The 24,912-nt window shown below is 46.7% G+C and overlaps 1 protein-coding gene across 8 annotated transcripts in view; it reads right to left on the bottom strand.

Moving 5' to 3' along the window:
- Window positions 1-24,912, bottom strand: part of LOC112560768 — a 66,627-nt gene that overhangs the window by 33,295 nt on the left and 8,420 nt on the right. For 4 of the 8 annotated variants that reach the window (XM_025232822.1, XM_025232819.1, XM_025232821.1 and 1 more), the window contains exon 2: window positions 591-685. The exons of 1 other annotated variant lie outside the window; for it this stretch is intronic. The gene's annotated coding sequence lies outside the window, so the exon portion shown is untranslated. Of the gene's footprint in view, window positions 1-590; window positions 686-14,585; window positions 14,720-18,741; window positions 20,356-20,671; window positions 21,221-24,912 lie in introns of those variants that run through there. 3 more of the 8 variants (XM_025232825.1, XM_025232818.1, XM_025232824.1) reach the window with 3 other exon arrangements.

Below are 24,912 nucleotides of genomic sequence, written 5' to 3'. Positions count from 1 at the left end.
ACGCAGTGGTCTTGAATTATCGGAATTAAATCTTCATCTTTTTACTGGCAGTCTCCTTAATTATTTTTCCCATTCGTCATTATTTTAACATATGCCGCTGGAAATAGAAATAACAAATATATCATTTCTGACCTCAAAGACCACTGGTCTCTTTCACGACGTAGCATACGGATTACAGTGCACCGTCCAGTTATTAAATATTAAATGACTTTTCTCTGGTTCAAACATTGTCTTTGAACATCCAACGCCAATTTGAGATGCACGACAATCCACTGTAAAATAACTAGGAGAGAATCAACCGTCATCACCAAGACTTCTGCTTCTCAGCATGTCGCTTAAAACCAAACAGATACACTTTCTAATACTAGATGACTTGCTAATCTCGAGATCAATCACAAAACCCATGATAAAACAAGGATGTCTTCTGGGGTATTCAAAAAGAAAAGAAAGCCACTAGTGACAATGGATTCCCAGAGCGTGCGTGTACACATCACATACGGCGACTGTACTACTACTAACCCAAGCATCACTGTCAGTCTGTCACGACGGCAACAAATTAAAAAAAAAAAAAGCAGTTAAGAAGTACATACCTGTCTATCGCGTGGCACGCCTTGATTCGTTTCAGGAAGGTGTGCGGTCTGCAGGCTTGAGTCACGCCACGAAAAGGGTCTGGAACCGCTTCCAACTGCAAACATACGGAAAAGGACCACACGTTGATCGCAAAGACGGCGAAAGACCGCACTTTTTTTTTCTTTCTTTCTGTCCACAGAGAATGACAACACTTTTGAGCATACAGGTAGAGAGAATGACCTCACTTTGATCACACAGGCCTTTCTGGACGGGAGGAGAGACGAAAGAATCTGTCTGGACCTATCAGCACGCACGAGAGGTAGGGATTCGGTGCGCGGGGGTAGGGTGTTGTAGACAGGTGAAATCAGAGCTGGAAGTAGGGGTGCAGGGTGGGGGCAAGAATGGACGCCAATGTAGTTTCATAGAACTGAGTAGATTGTAAGGGCTTTGGGAGTGGCGGTCAAGAAACGGGCAGGGCTCAGAAGAAAGGTGTGAAAGGAAGCCCCTCCACTAACTGTCCCCCAGCGAATTTTTTTTTTCTAAGGCTTGTAAGTTTTCGGTATATCTGCATTGTAGGCCTACATAGTTGGTCCTGTTCAAGAAATACTAAACCGTTAATGCCGGGGAAATGGGTGCTGTGTAGTTTAGATATTCGACTATTCTTAAATTTCGAGTAGACAAAGTTACATGTAAGTTGAACAACAAGAACAGCAACAATAATAATAATAAAGTCGCATGAGCATACACTATCAATAGGCATCAAAGGCTTCTTACAAATTTATTTACAATCATTTTAATCATATCTATTCTCTCTCTCACTAAAACATTTAACAAATATCAAAAATAAAATAAAAGCCCCAATAGTGCACCGGATCTATTTTGTTCGCTGTTTGGAAATGCCCAGCAATGGCTTAGCACTTTAAAAAGAAAGGAGGCGAATAATGTGTTCTCTCTCCCCTGGTGCATGGGGAACCGAATCTCTGCGAAGTATACGTCCAGACCCCCCTCTGAGGTGTTTGCTGCCAATCATCGCACAATGATGTGTGCACAGAGTATAAGTGTCCGGTTTTTTTGTTTTTGTTTTTGCTATGGTTGGTTCCATTCTCCGATACCTTCTCCTCGTCTTTATTCCTGGACGCGTGGTTGGGGTAATGAGAAGGGTAACGAACATTTCGTTCTTGTTGCGGGTGCGAGGTCCCGTGTCGTTGTTACTGAACTCCTGCCGCAAATGACACAAAAAGTAGGAAAAGGTCACATCTTCAGGTGGCGGTAATCTCGATCTTTTGCTCCCGGCACGACGGGTTTTCAAAGAGCATAATCTCCCCTTCCTTTGCAATAGCTCCTTTTCACCTCCTTGAGCAGCCCGCCTTCCGTTCCGCCCTCCCTCCCCCACTGCCACCCCTACTTCTCTCGAGGTTTACAAATTCACCCTCTTCTTTACTCATCTTGTCCAAGTGACCCTCCCCGTCCGTTCACTATTTTCCGAGCCCCCACCTCAACGGATGACCAGTACTGGCCTCCACTCTTTTGTTTCCGAGACACCTTTTCCTTGTCCTTTCCGTCAGCAGCCCCAGCAGATGCCAACCTTTTCGCCGCATCTGCAATGGACAAAGTCTATCCTTTCCCTTCCTTTATGCGAAGTTTCTTGCAATACAACACTTTTTCCGCGGCCAGTGTTTTGCGGGGGTCCATCTGGCTCGGCCAACTGCCAGATGACATAAGAGCAAAAGGTCAGAAGGGCCAGCAGGGGGTCAGCGTTGACCCCGCGACCTCGGACCCCAACCTTACAAACACCTAGTCTTGTGAATGGGTTCCTTCTGATGATGCAGGCGAACCGAACAGGACACGCGCCTCTGGGAGAGAATGGGAGACAAGAGACAATCTTTGCGGGGCATGACAGTACAAAGAGTGGGCAGTACAAATGGCAGGTTAGCCGACTGCTGTACACTGGTCAGGCACAACTTGAACACAACTGTCGCTGTCTTCAGGGAAGTGTTTACATGAAATGTCTGACGAGTTAAACACTACGCTCACGACAACTGCAGTCTGAATTATGAGATCAGCGGGGAAGGGTTGCACTGGTCATTATAATTAAATGGCTTATTTCCTGTCAATCTAGAAATCACTTGAACGAAGATGGAAATAAACGCAAACATATACATGAGTTTTATACTAGTGCAAGACAATACGAGGAAGTCCATTACAGCTCTTTAGGCTAAACACTGGTCCTAATTCACTATTTATTGTATTATTCTCGCTAACAAAAAAAATTAAACATGTGAGCGCGCACACAAACAAAACCTTCTCTCCCTCTATCTGCGTGTGTATATGTTACAGTGTGTATTTTGAGCTACAATGTCCTATGTAGCTGCACTACAAAACGGTGCTGCCATCTATAGCTACACTGACACACATCGCGTTTGCAGGATTTGCTTCGAAATTTCCTTTTTGTCTAAATATTCGCCTATATATGATGCCAACAATTTGAAAAGACGCTTGCTCCTCACAGCGCAGAACAATGGCACAGAACAATAAGAAATGTGATCAGAGAGGTTAAGATGGAAAAAAGGCAAAAAAAAAAAAAAAACCACAAAAAAACCCCAAACAAAACAAAGTATGTAGTAATGAAGAATGGGAGAGAAACTTCTTTCTTGAGAGTGACAGCTTTCACATTAATCTCTATAGTTGTTATGGTTACTAAACCAGGAATAGTCTTCAAAGTCATCTCTGAGCTAATTTTGTACCGGCCCTACGTTTTTCCTTTTAATAGATTAAAAAAAAGAACTGCGTGGCTGTCAACAACAGCTAACCGTATTAACACATTTTCCGGTTTTCCGCATAGAAGTAAATAGTTTTTATAATTTATGTTATAACACATTTCTAAAAATACTCTTTGCATTCTAGAACAGAACAGCATCCGCCCTTCCCTACTAAAGAATTTTCAGGTCACTGCTGGCCATCTTTCTCTGCACCTTCCCACTATATTGCTTCCCCTTGCTTTTATCTCCAGCAATAGGTGGCAGCACGGGTGGCAGAAGGACAATTACAGGGTTCGCCAGCTTCAGCGAACGTCTTGCCCGATAATTATCAAAAGGGACGGGGTTCTCTCTCGCCTCACTTGGGCGGCGACAGTACATTAATAATACTTTTGCTCCGTGACAGTGAACGCGGCTCACCCCAAAAGGTCGGGAAATCAGCGCTTGCTCTGAGTAATCTGGGATGTATACGATCCACGTAATTTCAGTGAAAAAATATCAACAACAATTCCCATTTGCAAAATTACCGTTCGAAAAATACATCTGCCGCAATCACTAGGGAAAGGTAGGAAAACTTTGATTATTTACGAGATTCTTGTCCTAACATCACATTTGCAACAAAAAGGTAGACAAAAATCAGCACATGACTGATCTCAAAATCCCGATTTTAATTGCATACCCACTGTTTTACTGCAAGAGAAGTTCTGCTATTCGAAAAGAAATTCCCGAACCATTTTACAACTGCCTATTGAGCAAATCTACACTAAACAAGAAAGTCCGACTGGGTGTTTGTACAAAGTTCTTAATATCACACAAACTCCCCATTCCCCAGTATTTTCTTTTATATATATATTTTTTAAACTCCTTTTTTTATCAGAATCACATCGTCGTGCCACCGATACAACCTAATTAAGGTTTTTTTTTTTTTTTGAGTACTTACAACCGTAAGAAGACAATCACAGTAAAAACATCTATCGATGAATGAATTAATGACGAAGAAACAAAGTCGGTGCCAGTGCATCAGGGGAAGTAAAGAAATCAGAGCGATCCTTTCCGGATTATGCTGTAGTATGACTCCAATGTGTGAACAGAAGCCCCCCAAAAAGTGAGCAACTCAAAACCGCTGGATCTCCTATGGCTTTCCTGCAATGAATTGGTTCCTTTCTTTGTCTGTGACCGTCAGGGGCAAGGGAAGTGTGTGTGTAAGGGAGGGGGAAGGTCACGTGAACTTCTGTCGTGAACTTTTGCCCCTTTTGCTTGCTTTCCTATGGACTAACACTTCTGTGTCCCCTCCACCCTTCCCTTTTCGCTTCCTTACTGCCTGCAAGCCCCAGAGGGAGGTGCTGGATGCGTGCTTTTGTTCCTAGGTCCCATCCCAATGGTCATTGTCTACTTGCCCCAGATCGGTGCTAGGCGAAGACATCTGTGACTCACAGCTGAAAAACAGTCTCAGAGCGCGTGCGCAATAAACTAAAGGGTAGAGAGGGGGTGTGAGGGTTGGCGAGACTGCAGCAGCGGCGGTGGGTGGTGGAAGCGATGATGATGCAAACAAGGAGCAGGGGGCAGGGATTTCCAATGATCTGTACGTACAGACGTCAAACAGCCCAGTGTTTGGTCAAGCAGAGAGGGCGGCTAGACATGTTAGAAAGGACAATGCAGGAGCGGCGCTGAGAATAGGGAGGAGGATAAAGAGGCTGGAGGTCTTGGATAGACAGAAATGAATATTTTAATATACATCTTCCATCCCATCCCCCACTTTTTTATGGATTGCAAGTTGTTGTTTCATTACCTGCCAGTACTCTCTGTTTGTGCAAATGTGTTTCAGCTTGTAATTACCATCCTCTGACCTCTCTGTATACGTACTATGGACAAAGACAACAGAAGCCACCAAACAGGTGAAACCCCATCGGGATTCTAGTCCTGGCGCAAAAGGTGACAGAAATCCCGAGACTGCATCATGTTATTTTAAGACTGACCGCACCTTGTCAATGCCATGGCTAGAAACTCCCTTCCTGACAACTGGTTTAACCTACTGCCGGAGCTCTTCGCTCCCCGTCCCCTTGGTAAGCCCGCTGCTGTCCTCTGCATTCACGCGACAGAAAGACGAAGCCCTGCAAGAAGCCAGCCCTCGTTCATGTTTGCTCTATGTCGATGGCAGCATCAGCTGCACGAGCGGGTCACGGTGTCCTCCGGCTGAGGAGACCTCACAATAAGGAAAGGTAACCCATCCCGACGGATGAAAGGGCAATAACACAGCTGAGAAGGGACTGACCGCGAGGACGATTTATTGTTTTAAGAGACAGTTCGCTCGTTCTCTGCCTCCCTCCATCGCCCGCAGTGCAATGGTACCGGCTCCAATCATCATCGCAAAAAAAAAAAGGTGCCAAAAGAGAAGGGTATGGTTTGGCCACGGGAGGCGGAAAGGGGGGTATCAAAACAATTAGTCGACAACGGGTGGCACGCGCCTGGCTCGCTGATGTTCCCCCCCCCCCGTCCCACACGCCTACCCACTGGTCGAGCGGAGCGGCGAGCGGTTGCCACCCGATCCGCTGGCTGATAAGTCCATCAAAGGCGGCGGCGCTCGCTAGGTGGGCCACCGGAAACGGGGTGGGTGCAGCAGCAGCAGGCCTGCGGAGTCTGCTCGGGTAGGCCACCCGACAATTATCACACCGCAATGGTCTTGCGGGATAAAGCAAGGGGGTTAGGTGGCGTCTCGTCCGACCACCACATCTTTTCCTGATGGACGTCCTCGCGGCACTCAGCGATAAGACCCAACAAGAACAAGGTACCTGCTGCATCTCCAAATTTAGGAGGACGCTTTGCTGATTGTGTCAGGAATTGCGTACACCCTGCCGAACCAATCATCGCCCTTTGTTTTTAATAGAAAAGGCGTTTTATCGTAGCGTTCGTATAAGATCGTGCAGAGAAGTTACATTTTTCACATACATTTTTTTAAAAAAAACGGAAACATGTTTCCCATTCATCTGCGCATGCGGATCTGTAGCCAACCCCACCCCACGCGTGCGCAGCATATGTTTAAAAAGCCGTTACCCTAAGAGCTAGCGCGGCGCACTGGCCGTCATGGCGGCGTCAAGGCTTCTCGCCAGTCAGCCAACTAATTAAGTCGCTTGGTTCTCTCCCTCCTACCCGAACTCACTCTCCTACCGGTACAATCTCTTTTATATCTGTGAGTCTTAACCTCTCCCACCTCTCCTCATGTCGTGATTATTTGCTGCTCGCGCCCAAGGTGAACGCTCTTTACCTGCATGGTCCAATTCCGTCAACCTTTCTTCGCGGGCCATAAAACTGTAACCCAATCTGGCCACAAAAGGGTCCAGCGAGTCTGCTGCTTCAATGCCAGCCAGTCGATGTGCTACTTCCATCGTTCAGCGCTCTACCAACAGCTCCGCACTGCCGGGTAGGGGAAAGGAAGTTGGGGGCAAGCCACCTTCTGAATGCCAGGTTACGTTACATTATCATCACATCAAGCAAGCCAAAAGAGAGGGACATTAACTCATTCGTGTTAAGTACGCAACCCGTCCTTTTAAAAAAAACAACAACCGAAGGGTGGAGGGTAGGTGGCATAAACTACACTTTGTGACGACATTAAAACATCTCCCCACAAGACAAATGTACACCACAGAAGAAAGGGAAAAACAAGTTTTGTCCGTTGCGTGGTCACAGCGCTGCTTTGTGCTGTTGCTTCATGCAACACAAGCGACGCTCGCGCCTCACGCAAAAAAAGTACGTGAAGCAACGCAGCGCCGCCAAGAAGTTAGCTCCCTTCCTCTGCCTTCTGATGTCTTGACGAGTCGGCCACTCACAACATCACGAGAAACGCCAACCACCGGCTGACTGCACCGCCGCAACCCGTCGCTTCTCTCCCTTGGTGAGAAGTTCTCCGACGTAGAGGTGACGGATGGTGGGCAAGGGTGGAGGAAGACGATCGTTCTATTATTTATTTTTTCTTTACGAGTAGATTATGCGGGTCAGGATGGTAGGTTTGATGATGGTATCAGATGAAGTGAAGGCAGAGAAGAAAATAAGAAAACTGCAAAACGCTGGGTGCATGCTACTGGAAAGCACGCCGCTCAGATAAGCTCCATTAAGGACAATGGCCGCTGACTGCCGGTGGCTGACCATGACAGGTGGTCCATCAGTTGGCGGGGGCTAATGGCATGGGCGGTCGTGACGTGCCATGACAGCGCCGCTTGCCGGCAAGCCCTTCGCTTGTCACCAGCATCTCTTCCCTGCCTTCCATGCTTGTCGCCATGCTCAAAGACCACAACCAGAACTTATCTCAGATGTTGACCCAGGGACCAAGCAACATGTCACTGACGCTGAACTGGCACACAAGGCCTTTTTGTGCATGGTCGTTCGGTTTACTGGGACAGGAAAACGCTTTCATTACGTGCTGTCGCACTATTTATGAATAGCAGAAAAGACGATGTAAAGAAAATTCGTGTAAGCCAGCCACCCTTGTCAACAGGAGTAAAATACAAAAAGTAAAGTACATGTGCCCCGAGACGAGATACGAACCATATCGTTACGTTAGTAACGACAAAGACTCGATGCTGCATTGTGGTTTTCGTGTGATTTTTTTTAAAAATAATGGGTTTATGGGTTCTAATCGGTGAGATCCAATTACTATATATCACAATAGTAGATTCTGAGGTATGACGATGGACTTCAGAAGGTTAATTCTCACCCATGCTGATTCCACGTATTTATTAACGTGTTTCGTGTTAATTCAAACAAATAACCTGCCCACTTACAATATTTGCTCCATAAAAAAACCAACAAAAAAACCAGATTGTGACTACACTAAAAACACAAATCGTGTGAGATCCGTGAGAGCAATACGGGTCTTTAGATTTTATAAATAAACTAGTTCCAGTTAAAAGAAATGTTGTCAGCGCAGAAAAAGAAAGAAAAAAGTCTCTTAGAGTTAACCACGAACCTTGCTCCACGCTCTGACTCTTACGTACTGCACACAAAGCTCCAGCTATTTGCAAGGCAGAAGTAAGTGCTATAAGCCAGGTTAGAGATTGATTAGCCTCGAACTCAACAGTTTCCGACATACTCTATACCGCACGAAACCGTTGTACGCCGCCATGCACGGTCAATCGGGGAGATCCACTTCCGGTCTTGTCATTGTCCTCTACAACCAAGTCCAGACATTAGCGACTAAATTTAGAAACGCACACGTTAACAAAGTTCGGGCCCATGTCAGTCTGTCCTCCAAACATGTCCAGGAATCGAAAATTCGAGTTACTAGCGTGTCCTTTTCTACATGGCTTGTCTCCCTGATCCATTACTCACGACCACAATATGACGAGGCGCAGGTCATTCGCGGTTATTCATTTCCTCTTGCCACGTCTGCTTTATTGCCTCTTTCGGGTCTTCGATTTCCTTCTTCCCAAGTAAGTTTCCTCAGCACTCACGTGTGTTTAAGAACAGGTGTAAGCCAGCTTGCACGGTCGTCGCCTGCACCTTATAACTTGACGTCTCCTCACCGCTAAGACGTCTTACAGATGGCTATAATCGGGGCCAGACCGTCATGCCGTCCACAAATTACGACGACACAAGACAAAGGATTCAGGAAGAACGTTTCCTCTACCCACTCGCGGCCTTTTTTTTAAATTTTTTTTTGGGGGAGGGGGGTGTGAGAGAAAGTTGTAAATAACGCCTTCTGCCCTAAACTTTAACTAATCTATATTAAGCATCTTGCCGAGGCTGCTGCTGAAGGGCAAGGTCGGGTTTAGAGTACAAACCACGACGAGGGTGAGATTCAGGTGAAAGAGAGAGAGAAAAAGCAAGCACATCCTGCCCAATTCTGCAGTTTCGTCCCCTCACCCTCGTGCTTTGATGATAGGGATAAAAGCAAAGCCAGATAGCGGAAGGGCCTTACTCGGGGTGACCGTACCCCAATCAGCCGTAAAGCACCTGCCGACAGACGAAACTACGAGACAGTGTCACTGCTGAAGAACGACCTCGAGTTTGCGGTGACTCCAGCTCATCAGGGCAACGTGACAGTGAGGCTGGTCAACGGAAGTGACGCTCACTGAAGACCTCCGACATCACAGCATAACTGACCGCCCTATACAGCAACGCACACGCGTGCACACACGCACACACTGCCTTTCAGGGCGAAGTGGCACCGTTGATTCTTTATAACGCTACATTGCGTGTGATTTAAGAGTGCTACGTTTCCTTTTCGCGACCATAAGGCCTCCAGGAGATGTCCCCTAACAGTTTTGCCAACGCTTTATGCGTCATCTCCAAGCGCGGACAGCGTCAATACCAGCAAAGACTACCCCAGCTCTCTGATGTGAACTCCCAACAGTCTCTCGGTGCAAAGCTGGAAACACGCTGCTGAAACCAAGAAACGCATTAATATTCATAAGTAATTACGGACCCCATCCGCCGGCACCAGCGTTTAGAAACAAAGATGAGATTGCGTCAAATGTTCTCAAAAATCAAGACGTAATTTTACCTACCTTGTGCGCGTGATATCTTTACAGTCAACATAAAAACGATGTTTTCGATAAATCGCTCAGCGCTTTAATTTGTTTTTGTTTTCTGATCACACTGTGAGAATGTTGAGGGGTTCTTTTTTTCTTTCTTTTTGGGGTCCAAAAGGGGAGAAGATTCAGATTTATCGATCCGTTTTACCCCTGATTTATTGTCGTCCCTCGGGAGTAAACGCCCTTAAAGCATTTGGAATCTGCCTACGCATCTCTCCTATCATTATCCTCGCAGCCTCCAATCCCACTGCACACTGGGCCGTTTAACTCCTCAAGCGCAGATCTTGCTTCTCACACAGCAACCATCCCACTGCACACCGGGTGTTTCAAGTACCGTTCGTCCTTCTTAGACATTAGCAAAATCGTAATGCTTTTGAACCATTAACAACCATCTTGTTTCCTCTCTAGGTATGATGCACCTTATTGTTTAAAGATGTAACAAAATGTCTTGCAAGGATAAGGAATAAAAATTAGTCTCAGCAGGTGAGAGAGAGAAATGTACAGTTTCCAATTACACAATTGTTTTGCATACCCGCTTTTAAAAAAAGGCTAAATCAGTAGTGCTCGGAAGCGTTGGTCGGGTCACGTGACGTAAAACGTTTGCATACTAACGTATCTTAAGTCTGATGTCTATGCCACCTAGAACAGTTCCAGACATTTTATTGTTTAAAACTGTTTCAGTAATTAATGGCATATATCTTTCTTACTTTCCTTGTCATTCGTCCCTAGTTCTGTCAGTCTTTCCAGGACGCACGTCTTATGGGTCGGATCTCAGACAATAGAGGTAGCTACCCAGACTTGCTCCAACCCTTCTCGTCTTACTCCGCCAAGAACTCTCTTCGCAAAGGCAGGCTTGTGAGACCCTCGTCGGGAGGAGGTGGACATCATCAGCGACAATACAACATTATTACGCACAGCGACTAGCGTAAATCCTCCTCCATGTTCCCGCGCCCCTTCAGTGGCCAATATAGCGCTGACTCCGTTGACTGTTATCGAGAGAAAGAATTTTTTCTCTTGCGGCAACCACAAGCTGCCCGCGGGACTAGCGCTTGGCTCAGTGTTGACGCCAATTTGCTGGCAAACAGTGGATCAAGCACACAGCTAGACGCTCGGATCCCACGACAAACGCAAGGTCCCAGTCGTCGGGTCTCTAACGTAGACGTACCACAGCCCAACCCATCCCCACCATACCATCCTGCACTCTTTATGTCTGTTTTCAGGCGTCAGCCACCCTATTCCAACCCCTCTCCGACGCCAGCGCAAGGACCATCTACACACACCACCACCAAAGCCAAAACTACTTACTGCTCTTCTATTCCCCATCTTTTGTTTTCTCGGCTACCGGACCCTTATACATTGAAAATCTCTTTGCAATATGCAAAATTCAAGAAGCAAAAATACAGAGTACGAAACAGGTTCATTAGTTTTCAGTCCCGATGGCGCTAGTGATGGAGATGATGGGGGGGGGGGCTGCACAGGCGGCGTCGGGCGGGTGGTGTCGTCGTCGTCGTCGTGGTGGCTGACAAACTACCTGGCACTAGCGTGTCCGGCCGGAGCCCGGCGTCGCACGCCCAAAATAGAAAACTTAGCCTCTGTTTGCGCAAATTCACCGGAACCTGCTGAGACGTCGTCTATTTTGAAAATAGCGAACATTAATTCCCCTGACAGCTGTCTCTGACAGACCGCTTCGAGTCCTGCTGCCAAAGCTGCGTGGCCGAGGAACGACCGGTGTCCTTATCAGTGGCCCCGTCCTGTCCAAACAAGCAAGCCAGCTTTTATCAGGCCTACTTGGCATTTACAAGAATTGCCCAAACGCAATCGATAGGCGTCTATCAAAATGAGGAGGAGTAGGCAGTAGGCAACACTCATGTTCATTGATTTCTTGCGCCGAGAGAGAGAGAGAGAGCATGCGAATGCTGTTCAATAAGACCATGGCCTCTTTGTATAATATAGAACAAATCTCCTAGCAAATCTGCAGATTCTCAGAACATATCACCTTGCAATTTGATTAACACGAAAGATCCTCAGCCCCCACTCGTTACCTCGCCAATACCCGTCCAATGAAAGATGAGCGAGAGGTAAATTTGGGTGTATGATTTATATAACTAGTCATTATGGAGCGAATCAGTTCTACCACAAAAGAAAGCAGCGGGGGATGGCGAGATAACGAGTGACGACTGTACACAAAATAATATTAGACAGCTTACCCAAACTTTCATTATTTCAAGACAGCAGCAAACGATGACGAAAAATGTCTGGTTACACTGCAGTATTAAGAAAGAAATAAAGGGAGTGAGAAAGGCGAATATGAGAAAAAGGTACTGACCTGATGTACCAACTTCCGAAAGACACATATAATAGACTTTATTCAGGAAAGCAATAACTGGATCTGTGTGAGAGCAATAACTGGATATGTGTGAGATACACACTCTGTTTTAGCAAAAGCCAAAAGGTTATTTTTTTCAAAGGGCTCTAACTCATTTATTCTCCACTTCGCATTACACACATGAAAGGTCCGGCGGCGCGATTGTTAGCGCCTGTCACCAATACAGTGAGGATTGCCCGTCCTAGGTTCAGATCTCGTTTCGGGCACCCTGTTTTTTTTTCTGCATGTGGCGCCTGTTAAAAAGACTGGATGCTTTGCCGTGATATAGCCTTAGTTTGCTGGCTTGGAGTAAAACGCTAATCACTTCCACTTTCCCCACCCTCGCTTTACACACCGATCTCGTGGTGTTCTCGCGAAGAAATGCTAAAATATCGCTGATTTTCACAATGCTACACAGCTACGCAACAAAGAGTTCTCCAACCAAGTAATATGGGTATGAAATAAAGCCCAAGCGAATGACACAGCAGCAGGCGGATCATAGGAGTGTAGGGAGAGTGTCAAGCAATTGGCCGCGATCGAAAAAATATGGAGAAGTGTAGACAGGTGGAGAAGTCGAAGGTGTGTGATTTGCTGCTTCAAGAGCCGACGGGGCAAAAATACAGGAGTGGGGCCACGACGGCCCGGCGTCCCACTGCGTCCGTTTGCTAATACGTTCCTTCCCATACTCTCAAATACCTCATCAGACGATGTTTGGTCCCGTCAGCAACAGCATGTGGGGAATGGAGAGGACAGCGATACTCCATGGCATAAGAATGGCATCATTGTCGTGGCATGCAGAAGAAAACAAAAGCCTAAATGTCTGGAATGCTGCGCGTATATCACCCTCTTTCTCTGTGTGTGCGTGCGCGCACGCGTTTATACAACGTTCTGTGTGTGAGTGAGAGAGAGAGAGAAAGAAAGAGAGAAAATCTAACCAACAATTTATCCAAAACACTGCGTGTCTGAAACTCATTCCATGTCAACCAACTATCGTAACTGATTGGACCAAAAATTAATTAAAACCCCATTTACTACTACATTGTTCGTATGTTTATCTTTCAGTCTACACACACTGAGAAGGTATTCTGTTTTGTCATTGTCCCCGACCCTTTATTCCATTTCATTGATTATAGCAACAAGGAAAAATATACCCACCCACCCACACGCAATATATACGACACCTTCTCAGTTAACAATAGTATTGGAAGACAGCGATATTGGAAAGTATCTACCAATCAGGAGTTATATCCCCGTCTCCTTTTCATTCTCTCTCTCTCGTAGAGGTCGGGAGAGTAGCAAGAAGAGTGTGCGAGAACCCCCCTGCTGGTTCGCCTGCCAAGCTGTGTTGAAAGGAACCAAACCCCAAAGGGCCTATCGACGGGCAATGCAAATTGACATTGTTTTACTTTACACACTGCTTTTCTCTGATTTATGTGCTTTTCATGAAAATGCCATCAACAAGAGGAAGGCCGCGTCTCCCTTTGCAAATCTACACTTTATCCGGCCTGTCTGCACGGACCGTCTCGCGCCAGTTAGCTTGCGTCAGTCGCCAAACATGATCAGATTATTACCAAACTGACCCTCGGAGCAGGCGGTGTGGGGATGGGGATCGGGATGGGGATCGGGGAAGGCTTTTTGGAAGAGGCCCCAACGCGCTTTTTACAACTGCATATCAATGTACGCTGTCTACTTCTCAAGGCATTTTTCTAATAAAAATATTTGAAGATTTAACCATTTGGGCACGATGGGCCACGATCGTGGCTTTGCCGGGGAAGCACGGGGATGGAGATTTTCATCCCTTTTATTGCAAAGTTCAAACTTTATCCTTTCCAAAAATGTATAGGTTCCTTTATCTAATGTTTATCCGAGATCAGCAATAATAATAATAATAATAAAAACTTCACCCTCTGTTGTCTTCACAGTCTTCAGTTATTAGCCAGTCTTTTGTAATACTTATACTTCTATACAGTACTCGGAGGGCTAAGCTTTACTACTTTTGTTTAGAATACACTTCACGATGTTTAGCGTCGTGTCTGCTTCATAAAAGAAGTACTGCAAAATTTCGCACGCCCTCTCTCTCACACACACACACGAGTATCACTTGCTTTCACGGACATGGCAGACAAGTAAGCAAACTGCAGTACAAGATTTACAAAACAAACTATCAGAAAGAGATTTCACTAAATGTATCATATTGTGATATATTCTTTGTTTCTGATACAAGCTAGCTAGCATTTGTCTCGAAAGCGAATTCGCATTCTGAATCAGATCTACGTTTCCAGCAGTTTCGCGAGGCCAGCCATTACGTTGCTTAGTTTCTAATAAACACGTCGTTTGGACACGTATACTCTGGACACGTATACTCACTGCAACATGTGGATTCAGCGCTCCGAACCACACGGGGGATTTTGCACCATGTATTGCTTTCTTTCCGCATGTTTACGATCAGATGCCTCAGTTCGGGACACCTTCGCCATGTTTGAAATCTACACGCCAGACGACAATTTTAATGAATTGTGACATCACGCGAGATCTCGCGATGTTTCTACGACGCAACGCGGGAGTCTGCAATGTTCTATCGAATAATAATAATAATAATAATAATTATTATTATTATTATTATAATGACTAATAATAATAATGTTTGATTATTCGTCATTGCCGTAAAACTTCGAAAGCGAGTGGCAATCCCTTTTGTGTGTGCGTGACAAAGTACTTTAACAAGTTTATTATTTTCAAAATGAATAAATCTCGTCGTGTTTACTATCGATTACTTCACAAACGCAGTAATGGCTGTGGGTAAAGAATGTTATTAAAGATTGATTCTTGCGAAAGTATAGGCCCTAGAACAAAGAGCTACAACCTACACAAAGCGCGCGCTAGAACAACACATCTACAGGGTGTACCACGAGCAGCAGAACAAAGCATGGATGATCTTTGTCCGCACTGGTAGTGGTGAAGGCAGACACGGGTGTCGGGTACTAAGTGAAGTGCTGACTGACTCTCACTCTAGTGACTAACCTATTGATTTCTTCCTCCTGGTGACACGTGCTCGGCGTGTACACTGCCGCTGGCACCCGGGTCGTCCTTACCTCCGTACGCCATCCCTTACACCAACCATCGCCCGTTAGCGTGGATAGGGTGTTACATACATGTGTGCGTGTGTCGGGTGGAATTCTAGCTGTGAGGTGCCAGCGAGGTCAATCTCTTCAGGGGACAGAAGCGGCCTTGCATGTCTTTACGCTCCGTCTGAGGAGGAAACGGAGGCTGGCAGCATGTTGTGTCCTAACGACATTTAACTTCCTCGCCACTCATTTTCTTCTCTCGCCCTACCCCTAGCTCTCAATCCCCCGCTTCCTTTTCAAGCTGAGATGAAAAGCAACGGGACTACGGCCACATATAAACGGGTACTCCAACCGTCGTCCTCGACGACCCGCCGTCCGCTGGGTGGGTATGGGTTAAGGGTTGTTCGGGGTGGGGGTGGGAGGGGTTGCTGCACGCCACGCACGCGCCTCAGTACCTCCCGTCTACGCGAAGCTTTGAAGCGAGAAGCCCTCACGCTTCCGAGTTTCGCATAAACTGCCGGCTCGCAGACGTCCGGTTAGGGTTTGTTTTCCTGCGGGAAGAATAAACAGATAAGCCTTGACTAATACGTGCACGAGGGGACTGGAGCGGTCACAAGGCCACCTACCTCCCTGCTACTCCAACCCGCTAGCTTCTTCTTGGCTTCACTTTCGCGATCGGCAGGTGGTTGTATTTAATCACCTTTCCTGAAAAAGTCGTTTGTATACATGGCCATAAAAACCCCGATGCTTTCACATGCGAACTATTTTCCTCACAAGAAAACATTATCAGCAAGCCTAATACTGCATGATGGCTCCCCCTATCCCCGACCTACTCGAACGCTCGTCTCAGACTGATAACAGTCAAGCTCAAAGTTCACGGACAGTAATGTAAAGCGTGCACGCACACACACACACACGCTGCATGCACACCTTACGTCAGAGTAATGGTTACTGCTTATCGAAGACTGCGGTTTAACGGCCAAGTCAAGGCAGTCGTCCCTTTCTGGTAGCGGGACTGGGAAACACTCGGCGGACTGCCCCTGGGTCTGTGTGTCACCCGCAGCAGTCGCTTGACGGATTTGGGGTGACCTGCGCGCTGTAGGTAACTGCCGATCATACTTCCTCCCCTCTTCACACAGTTCTGCGGTTACAAGCACTGACACCCCTGTACATACAACCCGCCCGATGTCTACCTTTTCCTCCCCTGCCTGTCCCTTTGATTACACCCCCTTGTTCATGGTTCTTGTCCATTCTTCCTGTGTAGCTGGTAACTAAATTTCCTAGCATTCTAGTCTCCCTTCTCTATCAACACTTGGAATCGCGTGGCGGTGACTGACGGTCGTCTGGGAATTCTACTCAATCTCGGGTCTCGACTACACAGACATCAGTCTCGTCACTTAACTTTCTTTCATCCCTTCAATTCTCCACGTTTGTTTCATCAGAAGCTTTATTACCAGCTGTACTTGTTCAGTACACACACAATACAGCATCCCTTTTTATAATTAGTAAAATGATACAGTATCACTTTCGTACTAGTAGGTTTTACTACACATATTACGACATCTTTGAGCGCTTTCTTTGGCTTCCCTTCCACAACCGATAAGTATGTCAGTGATGCTGTGGTGATTCTTTGCCTTGGTGTCACTGTGGTTACAATCTACAACTGCTTCGCTGAGTGCAACTTTTACAACTCTTTTAGCTTTTATCGCATCCCTCCTGCTTCCGCGATTTTTTCTTTGTTTTCCAAAATCCTATAAAACTCGTTGAAAAATTATTTGTTGGCTTCCAAGAGGTGGCAAAAGGTTTTTAAAAAAATCCGTCTTTGTGCAAGCCGGACTCCTCCCACCAGCTCGCATAACAAACAGGTGACAGAAAGTCACTTTTCAACTGCTCGCTCGCCCGCGCTCGTCGGAGCCCACCAAATGCTCAAGTCCAACTGGCACCACGATGGCACCATCAAACAAGACCCTCCCCCACTCCCACCATTATGAACGTCACGTAGCTTTTGCACCTCTCGTACTTCTTTCCGCGAATGTTTATCACCACCGTCAAGGCACAGACTGCGCTGACGTGAGAAAGAGGTTAGGTAAGTACTTTTCAACAAGCCGCCAATCTCAAGACTTTCACCTCACGGCCGCAGTTCGTCCACACCACACCTCGCGTTTATGAGCAGCTCTCGGCATAGTTTACTATCATGCGAGATTTCCTCCTCTCCCCCCTGAGTTACTTTGGCTACGAGGAAGCGATACATGTAATGATATCGTTGTAACAGTTTAATGCCCGAATGAAGGTTGATGAACGCCGAAAATGTGTTAACCTAACCCAACCCACCCCTTAACTTTATACCCCAAACCTTCTCCAACTCTCCGACACACACCCTTCAAAGATTAGATAACCCATGCAAACAGACCCTCTGCCTCACCCCGAACAGGTAACAAAGACATACCCGAGGCAGGTGGCAAAACCCATGTGCCCAATCAGTACAGCGAGGTAGGTAACGGCGGTAAATCTAGCCCTATAAACTAGGCCGCCTCGTCCGTCCTGCTCGTCCCACACACACACACGCGCACTCAAGCCTTAAAGCTTGCCGTGCGAGCCCTGCCAGGTGACACGTGAGACAAAAGGCCGCGTCGGCCCTAGCTCTGACAAAACAAGGCGGTCGGCCGACACACACACCATAAAGAGGCAAATAAACAGTTTCTTACGTCACGAAACATAAACCCCTACGACCGCACTCACGAGTCTAGCGGCAGCCTTCTGGGAGCCGAGCTCCAAACAAGAATCGCAGTTGGCTCCAGTAACGGCAATAAGGGATGTAACTGCCGGTTTGCTTTTTTTTATTTGGTTTTTGACGCCTCACTTCCTGGAACTCCGCAATAAACTCCTCCACCGAGCACGTGACTAACATGTTTTGCAGCGCTACTGACTGACGATCGAGATCGAACGCTCTGAGACCGCAACCAAAAGTGGTGGTGGAAGGGGGAGGAATCGCACTACCACACATGCGGTATGAAATGACGACTACGTCCCCCAACACCAGCATCAACTCCGGCTTCGTTTCGTTGAGACCGAAAAACGATCTCTCCCCCTTCCACATTCCTCTCTCCCAACACGAACAAAGATCAGCGACCTCCTTGTTAATTAGTAATCAGTTCTTACTCCTAGTTGTGTTTATATCCCCATTGGCCTTCTCTGAGAATTCTGTATATGCCACCCTAAAAGAAACCAGCAACTATTCCAGCAATAGACCCAATCGAGGTTACTCCAAAACTGTCAACAAAACGCACACCGCTTATCGATATTATTTCCAATTTTTCACCTAACGGTCAGCGACCAAAATAGAAAAAAAAGTATAAAAAAAAGTACCCCCATTCCCACTTTAAACAAATGGTCTTAAAACTGTGTGAACATGACTCGAAGAGAAAAAAAAAAGTTGGAAAAGAAAGGCATCAACTTACTTGTCAAGCCGTGTGAACGTAGTCTGACCGAAACGAGGACAATGAACAAGCGTGCCCTGCTTGCTTGCGGTGCCTGCCACGCAACGCCACACACTGTATGCTGGCGACGCGGCCCAGCCTTTCATCTATATCATATCAACATACTTAGAAATCAAACTGCAAGCGACCAGAAAAGGGCATGGGCCTGTTTTTGCATACAGCGTGTAAGAGGGGAGGGGGCCGCCCCACAAAGCATGCTAGCGATACCGCGCGGACCGGAGCGGCGCGAGTTGGGTTGGGTGTACGCCGCGCGGCGAGCTTATTGATCGGGGGAGGGGGAGGAGAGGGAGTATGGGGGGGGAGTTGCCTTCCCAAGCTTTTGTTAGTGATTTGCTGGGACGCCGGGCAGGAAATATATTGTGCAACACACACACACAACACTCACACACACACACACGCGCGCGCGCGAACTACCAAGGGTAGATAAGAGACACTGGGAGAGAACTCCCTGTACTATATCCCGGGTACTAGTCAATGGGGGTACATTCATATCTCGCCATCTGCCGCTGCTTAGCGCTTTGACTTGCAAATCGCGCGCGTGGCCCGGGCAACCACGCGACAGTTCCAGTCACTGCGGGCGTTCTCTCTCCCCCCTCAGCCTCCTTCTTCTTGTCTTGCCCAATGACATCGGCCGTTACTACCTGGTCCCCTCCCACTGCTGTACTTCCAACCAAGCACCCTCCACACTCCCATCATCTCCGGAGACTTACTACAGCTCCTTTACGGATCCTCGACCCCCGCTACACGCCACCCACACCCGCTTTCTACTAGCAAATCGTGATGTTAACTGTGCGCGTGCAGGCTCAATCACAGTGCAGTCTTTTCTGGCCCTAAGTTGTTGTGATTGCTTCACGGAAACGATCGGACTCTTGTTGCGATTTTTGTTTCTACTTTGGTTAATCTTTTGATTGATTGGCCTTCAAAATTTTTCCTCTCCCAAGACAAGAGATTTAAGCAGTCCTGACTACATCTCGCACAGTCTTCTTCCTTATTTCAAAACAATATTTTCCAGATGATAACTACGGCACTTACCGAGTGAAACACCAACTTATCGCAGGCACCGCTAAGGAAATCACACCAGCTAGCAGATAAGCGCTTGACAGATAAGTGTACCGGTGTTGCCCTCAAGCTTCTTCGGTACAGCTGGAAGCGATTTCTCAACAGCCCCCTCCCCCTACACGCAATCTTTACAACTTGAAAAAAAAAAACCACAAACACGCAAGACTAAGCCAGAAGGAGGACAGGACCAGGACCGTGCAGTACCAGCTGCGAACTGGTGACAACGGTATATGTCCCCCTCCCAAGCGCTGAACTACACACCACGACCAATGCCGGAGACCGGCGGGCCAGACAAAGAGGGGTGGCGGTGGGGTGCATGAGCCGCAAGTACACTTACGACGTCACGAGGCACCCCACTGTGCACGTTGCCGCCCTTCACCGGACGCAAGGCGAAGAATTCGCAACGGACCGTACAATATTTAAAAAAAAACCCAAAAAACCCACGCATATATCAGTCACGCAATAACAGCCGTAACTTGTAGTCATGTGTTGACATACCGCATATATATATATACCTATAACGTGTTGACAAACCGCATATATACCATGAAATCGTGAAGTAAAGTTGTAAATTGTAGTCCAAACATTCAACAACAACAACAACAACAAAAAAAAAAATACACCGATGAACACATTTTACAGTCCGCATGCAGTTTTCGCGGAAATGTACATACAGGTACAGTACAAAGACATGTGAATTTTAAATATTTGTATTTACATTCTTGCAATGCAACTTAAAGGATTACAAGTTTCACTTGGAAAAAAGTTCTGTTTTTTAAAAAAAGACGGTACTTCATAAATCTGCAGAGGAAAGCACATATTTCAAGCTTACCAGTCTCGAAGTCTCTTGTGTATGCCCACATACATGGTGACCGTCTCTACACAGCACGCCACTCTTTTCCCACTGTCCCCCACCCCCTTATACAGACCTCCAGCCACCCTACCCCCTCCCCTTCCCGGCCTTCTGTCGATCTGTCAGAGGGTGTTCAGTGCTGCCACTTGTACATGAGCCCTGGTGTAACCCCTCGGCATGCCTGCCGTAACAAAGCGGTCCGCCATAGCAACAGGGACATGACAGGTGCGAGAGTACAAAAGTGCGCGGATACCTACATGGAGGCACGCACGCACGACGAGCGCGCGCACACACACACACAGAGACACGGAGCGGTGGGACGGAACAGGGCCGCTGCAACGACTCCCTCCTTTTCGCCAAGTTATCCGTTAGCCTCCACCCACCGCCACCCATATAGCGGTTCTTTTAAATCTCTATCACCACCTCCCCTGAGAAAACCCACCTTTCTCGCTGTGATAGTCACCGTCAGATAAATATGCGCTTAAGTTTCCTGAATTACTTTACTTAAGAGCGGATTTCCTGTATCTAAGTGCCATGCGGGTTTCATATCTACCGCTCTATACTCCGCGGTGGCGGTTCTGACCCTCTCTTAAGTTATTGTTGACAGGAAGGCATACTCAACTTTCAAACAATGAGGCTTCGTAAGGCTCTTTTTTTTAAATGACTTAGGCCATAGCGAAGGGAGAGAAAAGAAGAAAAAAGAAATACGTAACCTAGTTCTTATATGGCGTGATAGGTTTTTACTTGGGACTGGTGTAAAAGGTAAGCGCTCATCTAAACACACAGAGCCTGCTTCACAAAGTGTACACAAGGTGTACATAAAGTGTCCCGCCTGATCACGAAGAGCGATGAAGTAGATCTGTTGACGACCTTCCGGATGACAACAGAATGGCAGACAGACATTGTTGTAAGTGTGCGTGCGTCCGAGCGACTGTGCCTACTAGCATCTCCTTCCTCCCCTTACAGAGGCTGAGAATGGTACAGCGTACAAAACATCTGTGTACACCTCTGTCCGTGTTTGAAATATAGATAGCCGACTTCTCTTACTTTCTCCACTTCTCGACTTTTCTTTGTACAGATTTAAACACATCAGCACCGGAAAAAGCAGGTTTTTCTTTCTTCCTGAATCACTTTTATTCCCCACCCCAACTCTCTCTCACACACACACTTGTCGATGGAAAATAAAATGTGGTAGTGATATGGGGATATGATGGATTTTCTTGTCTGTCAGGACCTGCGCTGACCGGTAAGTTAATAAAGTGCTGCTGCTTTGTTCATTTTTCTCACGAGTAAGGTAAAAGAAAATTCCTCCCCTCCAAAAAAAAAAAAAAAAAACCCTTCCTTTATTTTTATCACGCACTTACAGTGACTTACACACCTGCAGGTAAAGAACGCGCGAAGACGTCTCACAAACCAACTCCACCCCTTCATTCGCTGACTTTTGACCAGACATTGAGGAGGACTAATATTGCCCCTATCTTCTCTGGCTTAATGCAGAATGCTTAAGTTGTACTGGTGGCTTAATGGAATACCCTAAAGTTGTACTGTACACACCCGTTCTTGCCAAGCAAACGACCTGCCACAAGGCCATCTATGCGGGTCAAGGTGCATGACGATAACCCATGGACGAGGAAAATCCTTGCCCACTTCTTTCCCCTTCAAGCCACTGGCATAGATGCAGTTACACCTGCACACAAAAGTTTCCTTATATCTCACATACCTAACACATGACACTGTCAACACAAAAGTTTACGAAAGTATCGCAAGATTTTTCCTTGTGCAGAGAAACCAGCCTTTTCTAAGAAACTCGTCGCCCGCAGGATATGCAAGCAGGAATGCTTGCGACGATGGTTCCAAAAAGCAAGCCATTCTGTCGCTGCTCCTTTCAACGTAACAATAATAAAAAGATCACTTCCGCGGGTGAGGTGCTCACCCCAAGAAATGCACCAAGGGCTACAACTCTGCTCCACGATCGCCACGTACGTCGTGACACAGAACGACAAGAGTAGCACCGCGACCGCAATGCTGCTAACGTTTCCGCTGGCGGATCCCCCTCCCCTACCCTCCGACATCAGGGATGCTGGCGCCCTCTGCAGCATCTCCAAACCCCTCCCGAAAGCATCAATGTCACCCGAAATACACGATCAGAAAGGGGAAAAAATGAAGGCAAGAAAATCAGGCAAACAGTTTGACGCACGCAAAATTAGCTGTGACGCGCGCACTAGTTACACCCCAAACAGCCACTCTAAACAACTCTTACCTCTTCAAACCGTCATGGAACGTGGGGTGGATGGGGGGTGGAGAGAGGGTGGGCATTTCGTGCAGTGCTTGGCTCTCAAAGACAGCACCCTTAGCGCACAAACGTAAGACAATCGCGACAGATAACAGGAAGTAGCAACAGAGACTAAGACTGTAGGTATTATTTCGGAGTCCACTGTAAGTGGTGAATCACGGCTCTCCAGAAAACAGGAAAGAAAAGAGTGAGTGTTGAGGGTGGGTGGGAAGTAGTGGGAAGTAGTGGGAAAAGGGTGGAAAAGACCTGTCAAAGCGACATGGATGGGGGTAGGTGCGAGATAAAGAATGGTGCGCAAAGGTGACATTACTATCTTCTCTAACCTTTAACCTCCCTACTTTTCAAACATCCACGTATAAACCCTTTCCCTCCTTTACACACACACGCGCGTTCATATGTACTGATACACAATGTTTACTGCCCTAGAATTTTTGTTTTTGGAAAAATAAGATAGTGGGTGATTGGGGAGAAAAGAACGATTCACATATGGGGGAAACGCGCGCGCGCGTGTGAGTGTGTGGGGGTGCGTGGGGTGGATGGGGTGGAGTTTGAAGGAGAAGAAGGACAGGATCGAAAAGAAAGGCAAAGGATGATGGCGCATGGATGCTCCATCTTGCCTCTAAAAACAAGCGCCTTCACTGGCAACCTTGTCAGCAAACCTCAGCCAATCAATGCTCCGATCGGCAACCCGACCCCGCTCCCCTTTGTCCCCTGTCCCCCTAGTGCAAACCAATCAATAGCCGGCCCATCTATCAGGGCATGCCGCCTTGCCTTTTCTGCCACTCGCGGGCTCTTGGAGACCTTCCTGCCTGCAGATAAGCTTCAACTTCCACCTCCAGCCTCCCACCCTTCACCCTCTTCTTCACGGCGCAGCATGATGCCCGCTGTCAGCAAACGTGAGTGAACTCCGGCTTTGCCAGGAGGACATTTCTCGGAATTAAAAGGAAGAAAAGACCTATCGGGCAATTTCAAATAAAATACTTCTTTGTAAAGGGCACGCAGGAGAATATGGCTTTAATTTATGAACACTCTGAGCAACTTACGCCTCTCTCGCTCAATCTTTCTCTTGAAAATGACGATTTCTGTGTTCGCACCCCTGTCTTCTTTAAAAGTCTTTGCGAAGATCATTTCTCTCAGCAACATCGTCTGCTTCCAACCGAAACAGGGACTGAACTTTAAGACTACTTCCTGACAGAGATACTGAAGTTTTAAGAATACTACCCGAGAAATAATGAACTGTAAGAATACTACCCGACAGAGATACTGAACTTTAAGTGTACTTAAGTAATTACTTGCATTTCATTTATTTATACGCGATCTTCTTTTATCACATGTTCATGTTTAAAAAAGAGGAAAAAAAAGAAATTCCATTCCAGAAATGGGGCTTTACTATCTTTATCAAAACTGATTTAAAATAAATATTTGTCCTAAATGTTAACTTTCAAAACTACCTTTCCGCTCAACTACTCCCATCTTGAGTAGATGAGGTTCGCGATAACTTATCGTTTCGAAACACACAGGCGACTGGAGATGCAGATAATTATGCCATGTGGGGTTTTTCTTCGTAGAAATATACAAAAAAACGCATTTCATCACAGGCACATCTATCTGAATATCAGTTACAAACAACCTGTAATGTTACTTTTTAAAAGTAGCTCTCTCTTACGGCATGACCCAACAAATGTCTCAACGCAGCAATCTGATGAAGAAAAAGTTTAGAACCACCACTAAAAAATTCTGTGGTGCCATACCGGTAGTAATATCTTTCCCACACAAATAGGATGCATTACGATCTGCGCCACATTAAATGTTTTAGTACAGGCCTGCAACTAGAGAGGCAGGAGCTAGTCCGGCGCGGCCAGGAAACCTCGTCACTCGTCACTGGCTGGTAGCAGGGTAAGCCACCCTTACTAAATCATCTCCCTTT

This window comes from Pomacea canaliculata, linkage group LG3 (assembly GCF_003073045.1).
Source record: "Pomacea canaliculata isolate SZHN2017 linkage group LG3, ASM307304v1, whole genome shotgun sequence".
Lineage (NCBI taxonomy): Eukaryota > Metazoa > Mollusca > Gastropoda > Architaenioglossa > Ampullariidae > Pomacea > Pomacea canaliculata.
Note: the sequence above shows the minus strand (reverse complement) of the source record. Positions and strands in the feature narration are given on the sequence as shown.